Source organism: Pseudorca crassidens, chromosome 16 (genome assembly GCF_039906515.1).
Source record: "Pseudorca crassidens isolate mPseCra1 chromosome 16, mPseCra1.hap1, whole genome shotgun sequence".
Taxonomy (NCBI): Eukaryota; Metazoa; Chordata; class Mammalia; order Artiodactyla; family Delphinidae; genus Pseudorca; species Pseudorca crassidens.
In genome coordinates, this window is record NC_090311.1 from 26084059 (window position 1) to 26101357 (window position 17299).

The window sequence follows — 17299 nt, forward strand, 5'->3', positions numbered from 1 at the left end:
GGCCTGGAGCCCGACCCGGGGTCTCAGAAGCCCTGGCTGGGAGGCTCCCCAGCCTTCCAAGGTGGCCCCTGTGAAGGAGGGGACGCATTCACTTGGATGGGAGCAAAGAGTATGGCTACTGCCCCCAAACCAAACACGTTCCTGCTCGCCAATTCTGCCAGCCTTCAGTGGAAGATGACGGGCTACCAGTGTGGCTGCGTGCTTGGCCTGACAAGTCCAAAGACTTCTGGCATCTTTGCTTCCCCAGCACCTTCACTCATACGGGAGGCAGGGGGCAGCCACAATCGGGTCTGCCAAGAAAGAATAAAGTTCTTTACTGTGTGACCATCTGGGCCAGAAGCCCACAGGAAGGCTGGAGGGCAATAAAACCCTTCACCTTGGAAAAACATACCAGGATTTCTGTGCGGCTGAAACAGTGTTCAAACAGGAACTTCCTTCCTTGGAGAGCTTTTGAGATCTGTCACCAGTTTCTCACAGGTAGACAGATTCAGGGAATAGCTCCTCATTAGATGGAGGTCTGACTTTGCCTCACACACCTCGGCCTAGATGTGCAGCCTGGAGGGGGCAGCTGTTCCCATGAGGACACAGGCATTGGACCCAGGCTGCCCAAGAGAAATGTGCAAATATGGCCACCCTGTAGTCTCACTGTTGCCCTTCACAGAGGCCCGCTGCTTTAAAGAAAGATGTTTAAGGTATCACAGCCACAAGGGAAAAACAACGCCTTGGGTGTCCTTCCACAGGTACTCTGCATTTACTAGCCTATAAGCATCTATAGGTCCTCTCCATTTTTTTTTCACTTCACACCATTTTGCACATTTCTTTTAAAATTATGTATCTTGGAGATCATTTCATATCAACACATAAAGAGTTACCTCATTCCTTTTTTTCCCCAGTTTTATTGAGGGGAAATTATTATTTATAATTGACATATAACACTGTTTTGTTTAAGGTATATAACATAATGATTTGATATATGTATATATTGTTAAATTATTACCACAATAAGCCCATCACCTCACATAGTTACAAATTTTTTTTCTTGTGATGAGAACTTTTAGGATCTACTCTCTTAGCAGCTTTCAAATATACAACACAGTGCTGTTGACCATAGGCCACCATGCTGTATCATTACCTCCCCAGAACTTATAACTGGAAGTCTGTACCTCTTAACCCCCTTTACCCATTTCACCTACCCCTCCCCCACCTCCTCTCCCCTCTGGCAACCACCAGTCTGCTCTGTACCTATGAGCTTGGTTTTTGTTTTGTTTTCTTTTGTTCATTTGTTTTATATATTTTTTAGATTCTACATATAATTGATATCATATGGTATTGTCTGTCTTTGTCTGACTTATTGCACTTAGCATAACATTCTCAAGGCCCATCCATGTCCCAAGTGGCAAGATTGCATTCTTTTTTATGGCTGAGTAGTATTCCATTGTGTATATATACCACTTTCTTTATCCATTCATCCATCAATGGACACTTAGATTGTCTCCATATCTTGGCTACTGTAAACAACACTGAAGTGAACATGGGGGTGTGTGTATCTTTTCAAATTAATGTTTTTGTTTTCCTCAGATACACCCAGAAGTGGAATTGCTGGATGACATAGTAGTTTCTGTATTTCATTTTTTGAGGAACCTCCATACTATTTTCCAAGTGGCTGTACCAAGTTACATTCCCACCAACAGTACATAAGTGTTCCCTTTTTCCACGCTCCCACCAACACTTGTTATCTTTTGTCTTTTTGATGACAGCTGTTCTAACAGGTGTGAGGTGATATCTCACTGTAGTTTTTACTTGCATTTCCCTGATTAGTGATGTTGAGCACATCTTCATGTACCTGTTGGCCATTTGTATGCCTTCTTTGAAAAAAGGTCTATTCAGTTCCTCTGCTCATTTTAAAATCAGATAGTTTGTTTTGGCTACTGAGTTGTATGAGTTTTAATTTTTTTGTATGAGTTATTTTTATATATTCGACATTAATCCTTTATCAGCTGTATGATTTGTAAATATTTTCTCCCATTCAATAGGTTGTCTTTTCATTTTGTCAATGGTTTCCTCTTCTGTGCAGAAGCTCTTAGTTTAATGTAGTCCCACTTATTTATTTTTGCTTTTGATGTCTTTGCTTTTGGGGTCAAATCAAAAAAAAAAATCACTGCCAAGACCAATGTGAAGAAGCTTACCCCTTATGTTTTCTCCTAGGAGTTTTATGGTTTCAGGTCTTACGTTCAAGTCTTTACACCATTTTGAGTAGAGTTCTGTGTACAGTGTAAGATAGGGGTCCAGTTTCAATTTTTCGGATGTGGCTGTCCAGTTCTTCCAACACCATTTATTGCATAGACTATCCTTTCCCCCATTGTATATTCTTGGCTCTTTAGTTGTAAATTAATTGACCACATACGTGTGGGTTTATTTCTGGGTTTATTTATTCTGTCCCATGGATCTATATGTCTGTTTTTATTTATTTTATTTTACTTTTTAAATAAATTTATTTATTTATGGCTGCGTTGGGTCTTCATTGCTGTGCGCAGGCTTTCTCTAGTTGCGGTGAGTGGGGGCTACTCTTCGTTGCAGTGTGCAGGCTTCTCATTGTGGTGGTTTCTCTTGTTGCAGAGCATGGGCTCTAAGTACACGGGCATCAGTAGTTGTGGCACGCAGGCTCAGTAGTTGTGGCTCGCAGCCTGTAGGGCACAGGCTCAGTAGTTGTGGTGCACGGGCTTAGTTGCTCCGTGGCATGTGGGATCTTCCCAGAGCAGGGCTCGAACCCGTGTTCCCTGCATTGACAGGCAGATTCTTAACCACTGTACCACCAGGGAAGTCCTATATGTCTGTTTTTAATGTCAATACCATACTGTTTTGGTTATTATAGTTTTGTATACTGTAACTACCTCAATCTTTTTTTTTTAATAATCATGAAGTAAGTTTGTATTTTTCATCCTGAAATAGCTGAAATTGTCAACTACTTCATCTTTCATATAGCTGTATAGTAGTTCATTATCGTCTGTCACTTATTTTATTTATTTATTTGTTTGTTTATTTATTTATTTATTTGGCTGCATTGGGTCTTAGTTGCAGCACATGGGATCTTCATTGTGGTATGCGGGGTCTTTCATTGTGGCGTGCAGGCTCTTCGTTGCAGTGCACAGGCTCTCTAGCTGCGGCACACACGGGCTCTCTAGTTGTGGCGCACGGGCTCAGTAGTTGCAGCACATGGGCTTAGTTGTCCCGCAGCAAGTGGGATCTTAGTTCCCCAACCAGGGATTGAACCCACGTCCCCTGCATTGGAAGGTGGATTCTTAACCACTGGACCACCAGGGAGGTCCCTGGTCTATTACTTATGATCTGGGAATTTCAACTGTTGAGATCTCTTGACTTTTTATCAATATTTAAAGTAAGGCACAGCTCCAGGCAGAGCCAATCATAAACCCCCAAATTTCCCAATTTCTGCTTGGCCCACTCCTCCCAGATTTTCTCTCCTTTTACAGTAGTGTGTGTCTACAAGCAGCATGCATGATCTGCAAGTAAGAAAACAATACAACAAGTAAAAAGACTGAATTAGTAATTAAAAGCTTCCCCCACAATAAAAAGTCTAGGCCCAATGGCTTCACTGTAAATTCTACCAAACATTTAGAGAAGAATTAATACCAATTCTTCATAAACTTTTGCAAAAATTAAAAGAATAGCTAACACTAATTCATTCTATGAAGCCCTGATACCAAAACCAGACAAAGGCACTGCAAGAAAAGAAAGCCATGGATCAATATCACTTATGCATAGACACAAAAATCTCCAACAAAAATACCAGCAGACTGAATACAGCCACATATAAAAAGGGTTATACACAATGACCAAGTGAGATTTATCCCAGAAATGCAAGTTTGGTTTAACATAAGAAAATCAATTGTTACATACTATATCAATAGAATAGAGATTTTTTTAAAATCACATGATCATCTCGATAGACACAGAAAAAGCATTTACCAAAATCCAATACTTTTTTTTTTAATGAATTTATTTATGTATTTAGTTAGTTTGGGCTGTGTTGGGTCTTCGTTGCTGTGTGGGGCTTTCTCTCTAGTTGTGGCGAGCGGGGGCTACTCTTCGTTGCGGTGCGCGGGCTTCTCATTGCGGTGGCTTCTCTTGTTTTGGAGCATGGGCTCTAGGCACACAGGCTTCAGTAGTTGTGGTGTGTGGGCTCAGTAGTTGCGGCTTGCGGGGTCTAGAGCGCAGGCTCAGTAGTTGTGGCACACGGGCTTACTTGCTCTGCAGCACGTGGGATCCTCCTGGACCAGGGCTTGAACCCGTGTCCCCTGCATTGGCAGGTGGATTCTTAACCACTGCGCCAGCAGGGAAGTCCCAAAATCCGATACATTTTAATGACAAAAACACTCAAACTAGGAATAGATGGGAACTTCCTCAACCTGTTAAAGTGTATCTACAAAAAACGTACAGCTAACATCATACTTGGTGGTGAAAGACTGAATGATTTCCCTCTAAGATCAAGAACAAGACAGAGTTGCTGCCTCTCACCACTTCTATTCAATGTAGTGTTAGAGGTTCTAACCAAGGCAATAAGGCAAGAAAGAGAAATAAAAATCTGGATAGACTGATAAGGAAGTAAAACTATCTCTATTAAAGATGGCATGATCTTATACATTGAAAACCCTAAGGAATCTACTTAAAAACTATCAGAAAAAACAAGTTCAGCAAGATTGCAGGGTACAAGAATAATATACAAAAGTCACTTGTATTTCTATACACTAGCAAGAACAATTTGAAGATAAAATTTATAAAATAATTCCAGGGACTTCCCTGGTGATGCAGTGGTTAAGAATCCGCCTGCCAGGGCTTCCCTGGTGGCACAGTGGTTAAGAATCCACCTGCCAAACTGATTCACTTTGTTATAAAGCAGAAACTAACACACCATTGTAAAGCAATTATACTCCAATAAAGATGTTAAAAAAAAAAAAAGAATCCACCTGCCAGTGTGGGGGACATGGGTTCAAGCCCTGGTCTGGGAAGATCCCACATGCCGCGGAGCAGCTAAGCCCGTGTGCCACAGCTACTGAGCCTGTGCTCCAGAGCTCGTGAGCCACAACTACTGAGCCCGTGTGCCACAACTACTGAAGCCCGCACTCCTAGAGCCCATGCTCTGCAACAAGAGAAGCCACCGCAATGAGAAGCACAAGCACCGCAACGAAGAGTAGCCCCCGTTCGCCACAACTAGAGAAAGGCCGCCCACAGCAACAAAGACCTAATGCATCCAAAAATAAATAATATCAATAAAAATAAATTTTAAAAAAAGAATCAAGTTGGATCCCTTCTTCAAACCATAAATAGAACTTAATTCAAAATGGATCACAGGCCTAACTCTAATAGTTAAAACTCTTAGAAGTAACATAAGAGTAAATCTTCTGACCTTGGATTAGGCAATGTTCCTAGATAGATACCAAAAGCACAAGCAAACAAAGAATAGATAAACTGGACTTCATTAAAATCAAAACCTGTTGTGCTACAAGAAAGTGAAAAGAAATGCAAATGAAAACCACAATGAAATAACCACTTTACATCCATTAGGATGGCCATTATAAAAATAAAAATAATAAAACAAACAAAAAACCCCAGAAAATAACAGGTATTGGTGAGGATGCGGAAAAAGTGGAACCGTTGTGCAATAGTGGTAGAGATGTAAAACAGTGGAACTGCTTTGGAAAACAATTTGGTGATTCCATGAAATACTAAACATGGAATTACCATACGACCCAGCAATTCCACTAAGTATATACCCAAGAGAAATGAAGACATGTCCACACAAGGACTTGTATCTGAATGTTCACAGAAGCATTATTCATAATAGCCCAAAGGTGGAAACAACCCAAATGTCCATCAACTAATGAATGAATAAATAAAATGTGGTATATCCATATGATGGAATATTATTTGGCAACACAAAGTGCTGAAGTACTGATACATGCCACAACATGAATAACATAGCAAAAACATTACGCTAAGTGAGAAGCCAGTCACGAAAGGCCATGTGTGACTCCATTTATACAGAATGTCCTGAGTAGGCAAATCTATGGAGATAAACAGATTAGTGGTTGCCTAGGCCTGGGTTGGTTAAGGGGGAATCGGAAGTGACTGGTCTGGAGTTGCTTTTTGGGGTGATGGTGTCACAACTGTGAACTATAAAATATGTGAATTATATCTCAGTAAAGGTGATTTATTAAAAGAATAAAGAAAATGCAGTAGGCGAAAGGGAAGAATTTTGCGGGAGAGGAAAAGTGGGAGAAGCAAGGCCCTGGATTGTTACTACCACTTCAGGTTAAGCAGGCTGGCCCAGGAGAAACCTAAGTCGTAATGCCCAGACATCACAGCATTTTATAGTCCAAATCACCTCAATGATCACCTACTGCAGCATTTTCATTTTCTGCAAATGAGGAAAGGATCCTCAAGACTGCCCAACGTCAGGGAGCAAGCCAGTGAGGATGGGCACAGTGTAACACCTCTCAAACATTTTTTGTTTTTTGAATTTTATTTATTTTTTTATACAGCAGGTTCTTATTAGTTATCTATTTTATACATACTAGTGTATACATGTCAATCCCAATCTCCCAGTTCATCCCACCACCATCACCCACCCCCGCTTTCCCCCCTTAGTGTCCATATGCTTGTTCTCTACATCTGTGTGTCTATTTCTGCTTGCAAACCGGTTCCTCTGTACCATTTTTCTAGGTTCCACGTGTATGCATTAATATACAATACCTGTTTTTCTCTTTCTGACTTACTTCACTCTGTATGACAGTCTCTAGGTCCATCCATGTCTCTACAAATGACCCAGTTTCATTCCTTTTTATGGCTAAGTAATATTCCATTGTATATATGTACCACATCTTCTTTATCCATTCATCTGTCGATGGGCATTTAGGTTGCTTCCATGACCTGGCTATTGTAAATAGTGCTGCAGTGAACATTGGGGTGCATGTGTCTTTATGAACCATGGTTTTCTCTGGGCCTCCCAAACTTTTGAGTCATCCATAACACCTGTTAGGATTTTTGACATATCTATGTACACCTGTACTGTCACCTGCATATATTTTTCCCCCTAAAATTGACTCACTTTTTTTTAACCTAAACAAACTTACTTTAAAAGGAAAATTCATTAAAAAAATAAAAAATAAATGGAAACTTCATATCACTGTACTAAATAATAAGGAAAATAGAGAGAAAATCAGTGTTGCTCACCGTAAAGTGGAAGATAACAACTTCAAAATAATTCAATGAAAAACAATGTTATTAATTTATAACTGATACTGTTGCCTACCTAACATTGTTAAAAACTGAAATGAACAAGGGTTAAAGAGCTGTTAGAGGTTTAAAGAGTCATGCCAAACTGACAAACTCAGCAGGATTGAATCAGAAGGGGGAAGACAGTCCTCACTATTCATGTCACTGAATGCCTTGTCCAGTTATCACTTAAAATCTCTTGCTCGCTTTGGCAAACCCTGGCCGACTGGTTAACCTTGCGTTGGGAAGGCCCTGTTCCTTACTAGCTGTGACCCTGGGCAACTTACCCAATCACAATCTATAAGCCTGTTTCCTCATCTGTAAGCAGGAAATAGTGTGCCTACTCAGTGTGTGCTCCACGTTACTACTCCTGTACTGGAATACAGTATAGCTACTCCCATCCAGGTCCCAGTCCCTTTACCAGAAAACAGGACTGGCCACAGAACCTGTAGCTAACAGCAACTGCCAGTAGGTGGCACCATTGCTCCTGGTTTAAGGAAGAGCTGGGCCAGTTAGTTCCCTCCAGCGCCCCACCTCTAGCTGACTTAAGCTGGAAACAGGGAAGAGGCTACAAAGGTTTGGAGTCATGACCTTTTATTAACCATAAATAACATCGATTTAAAAATAAATGTTGTACCAACCCACACTGTTGAAATACGAATGACCAAAAGCTCCTATGTACAGACAATTTGGGAAGGGGCTTAATTTAGGCAGCTGGGAGACAGGCCCCAGTCGCTGTTCTTGGACCAACACACCAGCCTGCGGGATCCAGAGTGAGTTAAAGACAGGAGGGGGAGGAGACAGTGTTAACTATCCACAGAAAGGTTCAGAGAGCATGTAGCTAACAACCTCCCAGCCCTGCCTGGTGGGGGGGACCAGACTTATTAGCTCTGCTATATGGCCAAGAAATGGTCTTTCTTAACAATGAAAGAGGCTTGGTCACAGTTTTCAAGCCTGGGACAAAGCCACAATGGGCTCATTCTTGAGTCCAGCCTGGTCTTTATGCCCCGGATGCTCAGCCCCATTCTGTGCAGAGCCACCGCGGGTCTCAGCACTCAGGCCCAGCACCCACCCCGGGAAGCCCTCAGACCCTTCAGAGGGGTTTTCAAATGCTAATACTGCCTCGGTTGGAGGCCCAGCTGTTCAGTCCAGTGGTCAGAGGCGCTCGCTCCCTCTCCCTTCCTCTCTCTGGTTCCCTGAAGGGTCCTTACCAAGATATTAGGATGCAAGTCCCTGAGACCCCCAACCCAGACAGCACGGCAGAGGGGCCACAAGGGCTGTTCCAAGTGAGGCCTGCAGGCTTACTTCCCATTCTCTTCCCTCTTCCTCTGAGCTCTGCCTCCCAGCACCATGAGAAACCTCCCTTGGCCGCAGCCTGTTTGGCAAATTCACACCATTCCACGGTGGCAAAGAGAGTCCAAAAACTACTAGGTTCAGTTCTGCCCCTTGCTTTGTTTAAAGAAAGGTTTCATCACTCAATGTCTCTTTCCCCATTAACAAACAACTCCCTGGCAAGAACTCTTAAAAGGTGGGGGGCCGTATGGCTGTGCAGATCCTAACTGACCCCTCGAACTGGCTGTCACCCTACCCCACTTCCCAAACATCCAGCTTTAGTCATGGTGGTTTGAAGTTGGACTGTGCCGGATATAAAAAGTTAGCAAAACCTAGGGAAATGGGTTGCAGAAGAAAACAGCTATTGTTCGCAAAATAATTAGTGCTGCCTTTGAAACACTGAGAAACAAGTGCATTCTTCAAGAGTTCTTAATTCATCCCAACTCTGGAGAATGTCTGTCTGTCTCCATTCTGAGTGGAAGGACAGGCCCAGTGGTGTTTCACACAATACCTCAGAAAGCAATGTCCCACCCACAACATTCCATCTCCGTGGTCAGAATCCATATACTTGGTCGGAGGAGAAAGGGTTAACGTTGTCTTTTGGAGCCCCCAAAAGAGGGTTTCTCACGGCTGACGCTTGGAGGCCCGTGTTTGGAGATGGCTATATGCATTCCAGAGACAGAGAGCAAGGGCAGGAAACCCAGCTGAACTGTGCCAGGTGTCAAAGGGGTGGTGGGTCTGCAAGAAGTGTTTTAGGGAGTGCAGGAAAATGGAAGGTGGATCAAAGCAGGTTGGTAGATTGGAGTCTGTCAACTTTCTTTTTTTAAAGTCTTTATTGAATTTGTTACAATAGTGCTTCTTCTGTTTTATGTTTCAGTTTTTTGGCTGCAAGGCGTGTGGGATCTTAGCTCCCTGACCAGGGATCAAACCCGCACCCCCTGCACTGAAAGGCGAAGTCTTAACCACTGGACTGCCAGGGAAGTCCTGGAGTCTGTCAACTTTAAGGTCAAACTTCTCAACAATGGGGGTAGCCATCACCGTCTCTCAAGAAGCAGTCTCCATCCCTCTCACCTTCTTGGTGCTCACAAATTTTCATGGTGTATTTCCAGAAAAGAAGAGCCTACAAAATTTAAGAGGTCATAGGGTGTAGACAGACTGATGTCACCGCCACAGATTACATTTCTGGAGCCTTTAACACATTCATGAGATGCTATGCTCATTCTGGGGAGGGGGTGACCCGAGGCATCACACAGAGGGCACTGCCCTCACTGTCTAGCGCCAGTACTCCTCTACCTCCACCTGACAGCACCCACCAAAGGAAGGGCACAGACCACCTTCTTGCCGGTTAAGATCAGTGCTCACCTTCCCCTGGTAACTGCAACTCTCCTTCCTCCAGGGATCCAAATAAAGCCGTGAGTGAACACTTCCCCGCCCGCCTGCCCCGACTCCCCAGCCCCAAGCCAAAGCTAAGAGTTCGGTTCAGAGCCTTGCAGCCTGGTGATGCACGGCCCACCCTAGGAGCTCTGGACGGCAGCTGAGAGCAATATGTATGTATATCACATAGGAGCAAAAAACAAATCTGTCCCAGGTAATTCCCCTTTAACACTTGAGTGCTGTAAGGAGAGAATAAGAGTGGGATGTTCTGGAGCTTAGAGGCTTCAATTGGTACAAAACAGCAGAATCTGGCGCCCCTGCCCTTCTCTACACACATGCACAGCAGACAAGAAGATCTTGTCTTGTAGGGAAGATCTCAGGAGCGTGATTACACAATCGCCCCACTGCAGCGTTTCAAATCAAACTCTCCCAAAGAAAGGCCGAGACAGGATTATTTCTTCAAAAAAGAAAAAAAAAAAAAAAAAACCCACAAAACAAACAGCATGTGGAGGAGGGAGAGAGACAGATTCCCTGTCCGTGTGTTAATGGGCCTTCGTGGCTAGCAGGCAAAGCTCTTCGTAGCTGAGGGTATGGTGTGGACGGTGGCCCATTGCCAAGCTTTTCCAACCCAGGCAAGTGGTGGAAGCAAGGATTAAAACCCCCTCCCACCTTTTAAAAGTCCTGAAGGCAGTTTCATGACTGGAAAAGTGAATCTGCTTGGTTAGAGAGCATCCGTCATCTAGTTCTGTGTGATATCAATCTGGCTCAATGTGGCTGCAAGACACAGCTCGGGAAGTGGGCGTGCTGTACCACTTGATTAAGTAAAGAAGAGCGAGGGGAGACATGTTTGTTCTTACAAAACTGAAGGGGAACTGAAAGGATGTTCCTTCTAGGTTTTTCCCAGAAACAAAGGAATTGCCAAGGATCAGAAAGCCAGTCCAAGGAGACTCAAAATTGTTTCCCTATGTATTTTCTCAACAACCTCTGGCTCTACCACCTTCCTCCCTCTCCCTCAAAGCCACAGACACAAAGGCAAATGGTTCAGGGGAAGGAAGATCTCTTTTATAAGCAGAGCTCGGCAAAGCTACTACAGGGAAGGCAGGAGGCTGGCAGGCTGCTTGGGGCCCCCAGAGGCCTAACCCAAAAGCGAGTCTCAGGACTGGCTCTCTACCTGGCAGTGGTGATACCCCCAGAGTCTGACTGTGGATCCCAGACACTCGCCTTGTGTCCGCACGCACAGGGCCCTGGCCAGACACCCTCATTCTCCCCGCCGGTGATGGTGAGGACCTTGACTGCAAAGGGAGCTTGTAGGGATTTATCCGCCACGGCTCGCAGCTGTCACTAGTCAAAGCCTGTTCCTTCACCCACTATGGGCCATGCCCTCCTGTAAGGAATTCAGGGCCTTGCTCACCACTTCAAGGGAGCCTTGAGTCCTAAGCTGGCAGATGCTTCCACTTCTCTTTTAAAGCAGCTCCATCTGTTTAGACACCTGTCAGTATGGAAAGGAAGAGTCTTCTGCCCAGAGGCCTGTAAATGGGCAACACCCGCCCACGCTCCTCTCACTCTCCTGAACCAGCACAGAGGACCTGCCACCTACACGCAGGGAAGATTCCAAGCTCCTCTGCTCTGAAAGCCAAATTAACTAAAAAGGTTTTAAACTTGCAGTACCTACGTACATTTCAATCCCTCAAAATGCCAAGAGATGATTTGGAGCTTTAAAATCAAGCACATGCTTCTACTCCTTCCACCTTTTTCCTAAAGAGACTACTATTTAAATCCACAAGAGGGCTTCCCTGGTGGCGCAGCGGTTAAGAATCTGCCTGCCAATGCAGGGGACACGGGTTCGAGCCCTGGTCTGGGAAGATCCCACATGCCGCGGAGCAACTAAGCCCGTGCGCTACAACTACTGAACCTGTGCGTCTGGAGCCTGTGCTCCTCAGCAAGAGAGGCCGCGACAGTGAGAAGCCCGCACACTGCGAAGAACAGTGGCCCCCGCTTGCCGCAACTAGAGAAAGCCCTCGCACAGAAACGAAGACACAACACAGCCAAAAAAAAAAGATACATTGCCTTTGACTTAATCATTCTACTTCGTTTTTTTTTTTTTTTTTTTTTTTGCGGTACACGGGCCTCTCACTGTTGTGGCCTCTCCCACTGCGGATCACAGGCTCCGGACGCGCAGGCTCAGCGGCCATGGCTCACGGGTGCAGCCGCTCCGCGGCATGTGGGATCTTCACAGACCGGGGCACGAGCCCGTGTCCCCTGCATCGGCAGGCAGACTCTCAACCACTGCGCCACTAGGGAAGCCCAATCATTCTACTTCTTAGCATCTATCCTAGAACAAAACGTGCACAAGGAGGAATGAACAAGGATGCTCACAGCATCTGTGCACTGTTTGTGATAATGGAAAAATGGAAACAACCCGAACGTGCATCACCAAGAGAATGGTTAAATGATGGCCTAGCCATACTACCAAGTCACAGGCAACAGTAAAAAAAGAATTAGATAAAGCTTCATATATTGACATGGAAAGATCTCCAAGACATACTGTTACTTGAAAAATCCAACTGTGAAGAACAGTACAGTTTCACTTACATTAAAGAAGGGAAAAAAAAAAAAAACCCAAACCATTTCTTTAGGTATCTAGAAGAAGGTGGATACACAGAAAAAAATGTCTGGATGGTCATACAGATATGTTACTCCTTTTAGGGAGGGGCCTGAGATTGGGTCGTGTGGTCAAGGAGGACTTGACTTTATCTGTAGAATCTGAATTTTTAACCTCCAAAATGTATTTGTGTATTATTGGTATATTTTAAAAAATAAAATTAGAAAGAACTCCTCCTTGATATCTCGGGCACGCAGCGGAAACTCCTTAGCAGCTCCGGCAGCCACCATACTGGCTACCATGCCACTCACTCTGGGTGCAGTGATACAGATCTGGACTGGCCAGGAAGCTAGGGGGCCACCCTTGGCTCACATCTAACATGTCACCAGTGGCACTTTCACCGTCTAAGCTTTTAAGTTCTTAAATGCCCCACCTTCTCCTAAATTAATCAGACTGGTGATGCTGGTCCGCTTGCCATAGACTTCAAACTGTTGCTGTTATTTTATTTTTCTTCTTCTCTTGGTGGTTATGGTCAGTTACATAAAAACAATCCCCTTTCTCGGGCTTCCCTGGTGGCGCAGTGGTTAAGAATCCACCTGCCAATGCAGGGGACACAGGTTCAAGCCCTGGTCCAGGAAGATCCCACATGCCATGGAGCAACTAAGCCCACGAGCCACAACTACTGAGCCTGTACTCTAGAGCCCGCAAGCCACAACTACTGAGCCCATGCGCCACAACTACTGAAGCCCGCGCACCTAGAGCCCGTGCTCCGCAACAAGAGAAGCCACTGCAATGAGAAGCCCGCGCACCGCAACAAAGAGTAGCCCCCGCTCGCTGCAACTAGAGAAAGCCAGCACGCAGCAATGAAGACCCAATGCAGCCAAAAATAAAATTAATTAAAAAAAAATCCCCTTTCTCTCCCTTGCAATTTTTGTTCTTAGTCCTATTTCTGTACACTGTACATTGTTTCTTATGAGCACTTTTAGCATTCTTACGGCTCAGGATTAACATTGCCTTTGAAAAATCTAAAATCTAAGATCTGTAGACATAGCTATAGACCAACAACCTGATAGGCCCAGGTGAAGATGACCACACATACCTGCTATTCTCATGTTTTAGGGTAGACAGAGCTGATGCACTTTTGCTCTGGAACAAAGCTGCCTTCGTATCTCCGAGCATTTCTGAGTCAAAGAACTTCAGCACAGCCCTCTTTCTGCCTAAATTCTAAAAAGGAAGGGCGTTTTGCCCCTTTGCAGAAGTCTGGAAATCTGGAGGGACACACTACTCTAGGATATACCTTTTTGCTTTGTTGTCGTTTTGCGTTTGCTTTGGGAGTAGAGAGTTGTACTCTTGGCACATACAGGCTAGGGAGATGCAGACAAAACAATCATCTTTGTTTTTCCTTCAGGAGAGAGGACGGTGAAGACAGGATGTGGCTTCAGAACCTTTCACGGGAAGAACCTGCCCTGGCCTTACGTACATAAAGCATTTGGTTTCCAACGAATATGAAGAGAGAAACTTTCAGGAGCCAGGTAAGAAGTTAAGTAAATGAACGTTATCTCAAGTGCTACCCTCATTAAAGAAAATGTCTACCCTAATCCAGACTATGAGTTCAAATGTAAGCGAGAGTGGACCCATTCAATAGCAGGCCGGGGGTGGAGCTCAGTGTTTCACCCCAATACTCTCAGGAAGAAGCCATCACCGAGTGAATCACTAGATTCAGTCTGGTGGCAGGGGAAACTGATGGATCAATCAATCAATCAAACCAATAAACTTCACCCTCTTCCCAGCCACCAACCATGGTGAAACAGGTAAAAGGAAAGCATATGGTATAGAGGTGACCTGAGTACTACAGAACACAGTTTCCAAGGAATTCTCTTACTTAATCCACTAGGACTTGGCCAGCCCACCATACAGCTTTGTACTTCAAACCTCTCCAAAGTACATTAAAAAAAAATTTTTTTTTGCCACTCCTGGTCTGAAACTTAGGCTTTAGAAACAAACAAAACTTAAGGTGAATTTTCAAACAAAGTAGAGAAAATAATACAATAAATTCCCATATACCCATCACTTGGCTTTACTAATTATCAACTCATGGACAGTCCTAAATCATCTATAACCCCCGCCGCCCAACTTCCCACCCTAACCTCACACGGTTATTTTGAAGCAAACCTCGGATATATCATTTCAACCATAAATATTTTAGTATTGATCTCTAAATGGTAAGGATGCTTTTAAAAAAACATAACCACAATTATAAGCATCAAACCTAAAAACTTTGACAGTAGTTTCTGAATATTATCAAATATCAAAGTTATTGTTCAAATTGACCTTCCATAAATGTCTTTTACAGTTAGTTTGTTCAAATTACTATTCAAACAAGGATCACACCATGTATTTGGATGGTTTACTTTTTAAGCCTTTTAATCTCAAAATTGTATTCTTCTTTCTTTTTTTTTCCCTTGTTGAAGGAAATGGGTTGTTTGTCCAGTAGAATTTCCCACAGTCTGAATTTCGCTGTTTGCATCCCCATGCTGCTCTGTCCCTTGGTGTTTCCTGTAAATACCAAAGGTTAGAGCTAGAGGTTGTGAGGTTAGCAGCCAATGATGACAATTGCCTAGATCTAATATTTCATTGGAAAGTTCCAAAAACTATTCTATCATTCTTTACAGTTTGTAAGCCGCAAATTGTCTCTAAAGTTACCTTGAGGTAATTTTTACAGGAAAGGCAGAGTAAATGTGTGGTTCTTTTCCTTTATTTGCCAGTTTTCAGTATAATAAATTGTTGTGTCTTCTAAAGATGATCAGTGAGGTTTTTCTGTTGTTTGCCTTTTCTTAAAAATTTATTTTTTGAAGTATAGTTGATTTACAATGTTAATTTCTGCTGTACAGCAAAGTGATTCAGTTATACATGTATATATATATACATATATATATTCTTTTTCATATTCTTTTCCATTATGGTTTATCACAGCATATTAAACACAGTTCCTGTGCTATACAGCAGGACCTTGTTGTTTGTTTGTCTGCCTTTTTAAGTATTACTATGAACACATAGATTTTAATATATCTGCTGTGTTTTAATCACTGCAGTTGTTATTGTTATTAATACTTATGTTGTCCCCTCTTTGATTGGTGGAAGTCTTTACAATAGACTCCTGAGTCTGTTGATATGACCTTCACAGTCTTTGGTAGCTTCCTTGTTTTCTAGTATAAAAAGATGTTGTAGGCTCGTCTTGTATATTTTCTGCCCCAGATCTGGAATCAGCCACTTCTCCAAAAAGCCCTGATTTCTTTTAATGGGAAATAATATATAGTGACCAAGATCTGGACCTAGAAGTGTCTACTGCTACTGGATTGATTATTGTTTCAAGACTTTGTTAATGAAGAGATAAAATACACTTTTTTTAAAAAAGCACATCTCAAGTTTATCCTGATATTTTCAGTTAAAATTTTAGAATACAGCATTTTAATTTATTTGATTTTATATTTTTTTCTCTTATGCTGAAAATATTGGTTTCTAACGTAATTATTTGCATTATCCTATTATACACATATACTAGTTTCAGAATAATAGTACCAATAGTATTATGAACAATATGATACTGAAAACAGCTTTTTTTTTTGTCTTTGTGGTATATCTATTAGGGATATAAAGTCTGTTTTAAAATCTATGTGTATTGTGTTTTTTGTTGTTGTTGTTGTTTTTGCGGTACATGGGCCTCTCACTGTTGTGGCCTCTCCCGTAGCGAAGCACAGCCTCCAGACACGCAGCCTCAGCGGCCATGGCTCACGGGCCTAGCCGCTCCGTGGCATGTGGGATCTTCCCGGACTTGGGCATGAACCTGTGTCCCCTGCATCGGCAGGCGGACTCTCAACCACTGTGCCACCAGGGAAGCCCCTATGTGTATTGTTATGACATCATTTGGATATGCTGTGAATTTCATTTGCTTCATTTTGCTTTTAATTTTTAGGAAATGTGGCAGGCCAACTTTAAGGCAGCCCCTGTGATTCCCCACCCTCCCGGTGTTCACATCTTGTATTATACTCTCCCTTTGAGCATGGGCAAGACCTGCACCCGGCTCCTTGCCGAGAGAATATGGCAAAAGTGAAGGGATTTTACAGATAATTAAGATCCCTAATCATTTGATTTTTAAATTTTTACTTTTTGCTTGTGTTGAAATATACATAAAATAAAATTTACCATCTTAACAATCTTTAAGTGTACAGTTCAGTACTGTTAAGTACATCCACGTTGTTGTGCAACCAATCTCCAGAACTCTTTTCTTTTTTTTTTTTTTTTAACATCTTTATTGGGGTATAATTGCTTTACAGTGGTGTGTTAGTTTCTGCTTTACAACAAAGTGAATCAGTTATACATATACATATGTTCCCATATCTCTTCCCTCTCAGAACTCTTTTCTTGCAAAACTGAAACTTTGTACCCATTAAACAACAACTCCCCATTCCCCCCTCCCTCTAGCCCCTGGCAACCACCATTCTACTTTTTGTCTCTGTGAAGTTGACTACTCCAGGTACCACATATAAGTGGAATCATACCATATTTGTCTTTTTGTGACAGGCTTATTTCACTTAGTTAGCATAATGTCCTCAAGGTTCATCCATGTTGTAGAGAGTGTCAGAATTCCCTTCCTTTTTAAGGCTGTATAATTTTCCACTGTACGTATACACTACATTTTGT

At 42.9% G+C, this 17299-nt stretch overlaps 1 protein-coding gene across 2 annotated transcripts in view; it reads right to left on the bottom strand.

Moving 5' to 3' along the window:
* SUFU (SUFU negative regulator of hedgehog signaling) overlaps positions 1–17299 on the bottom strand; it is a 108578-nt gene that overhangs the window by 35711 nt on the left and 55568 nt on the right. The gene's annotated exons all lie outside the window — the stretch shown is intronic.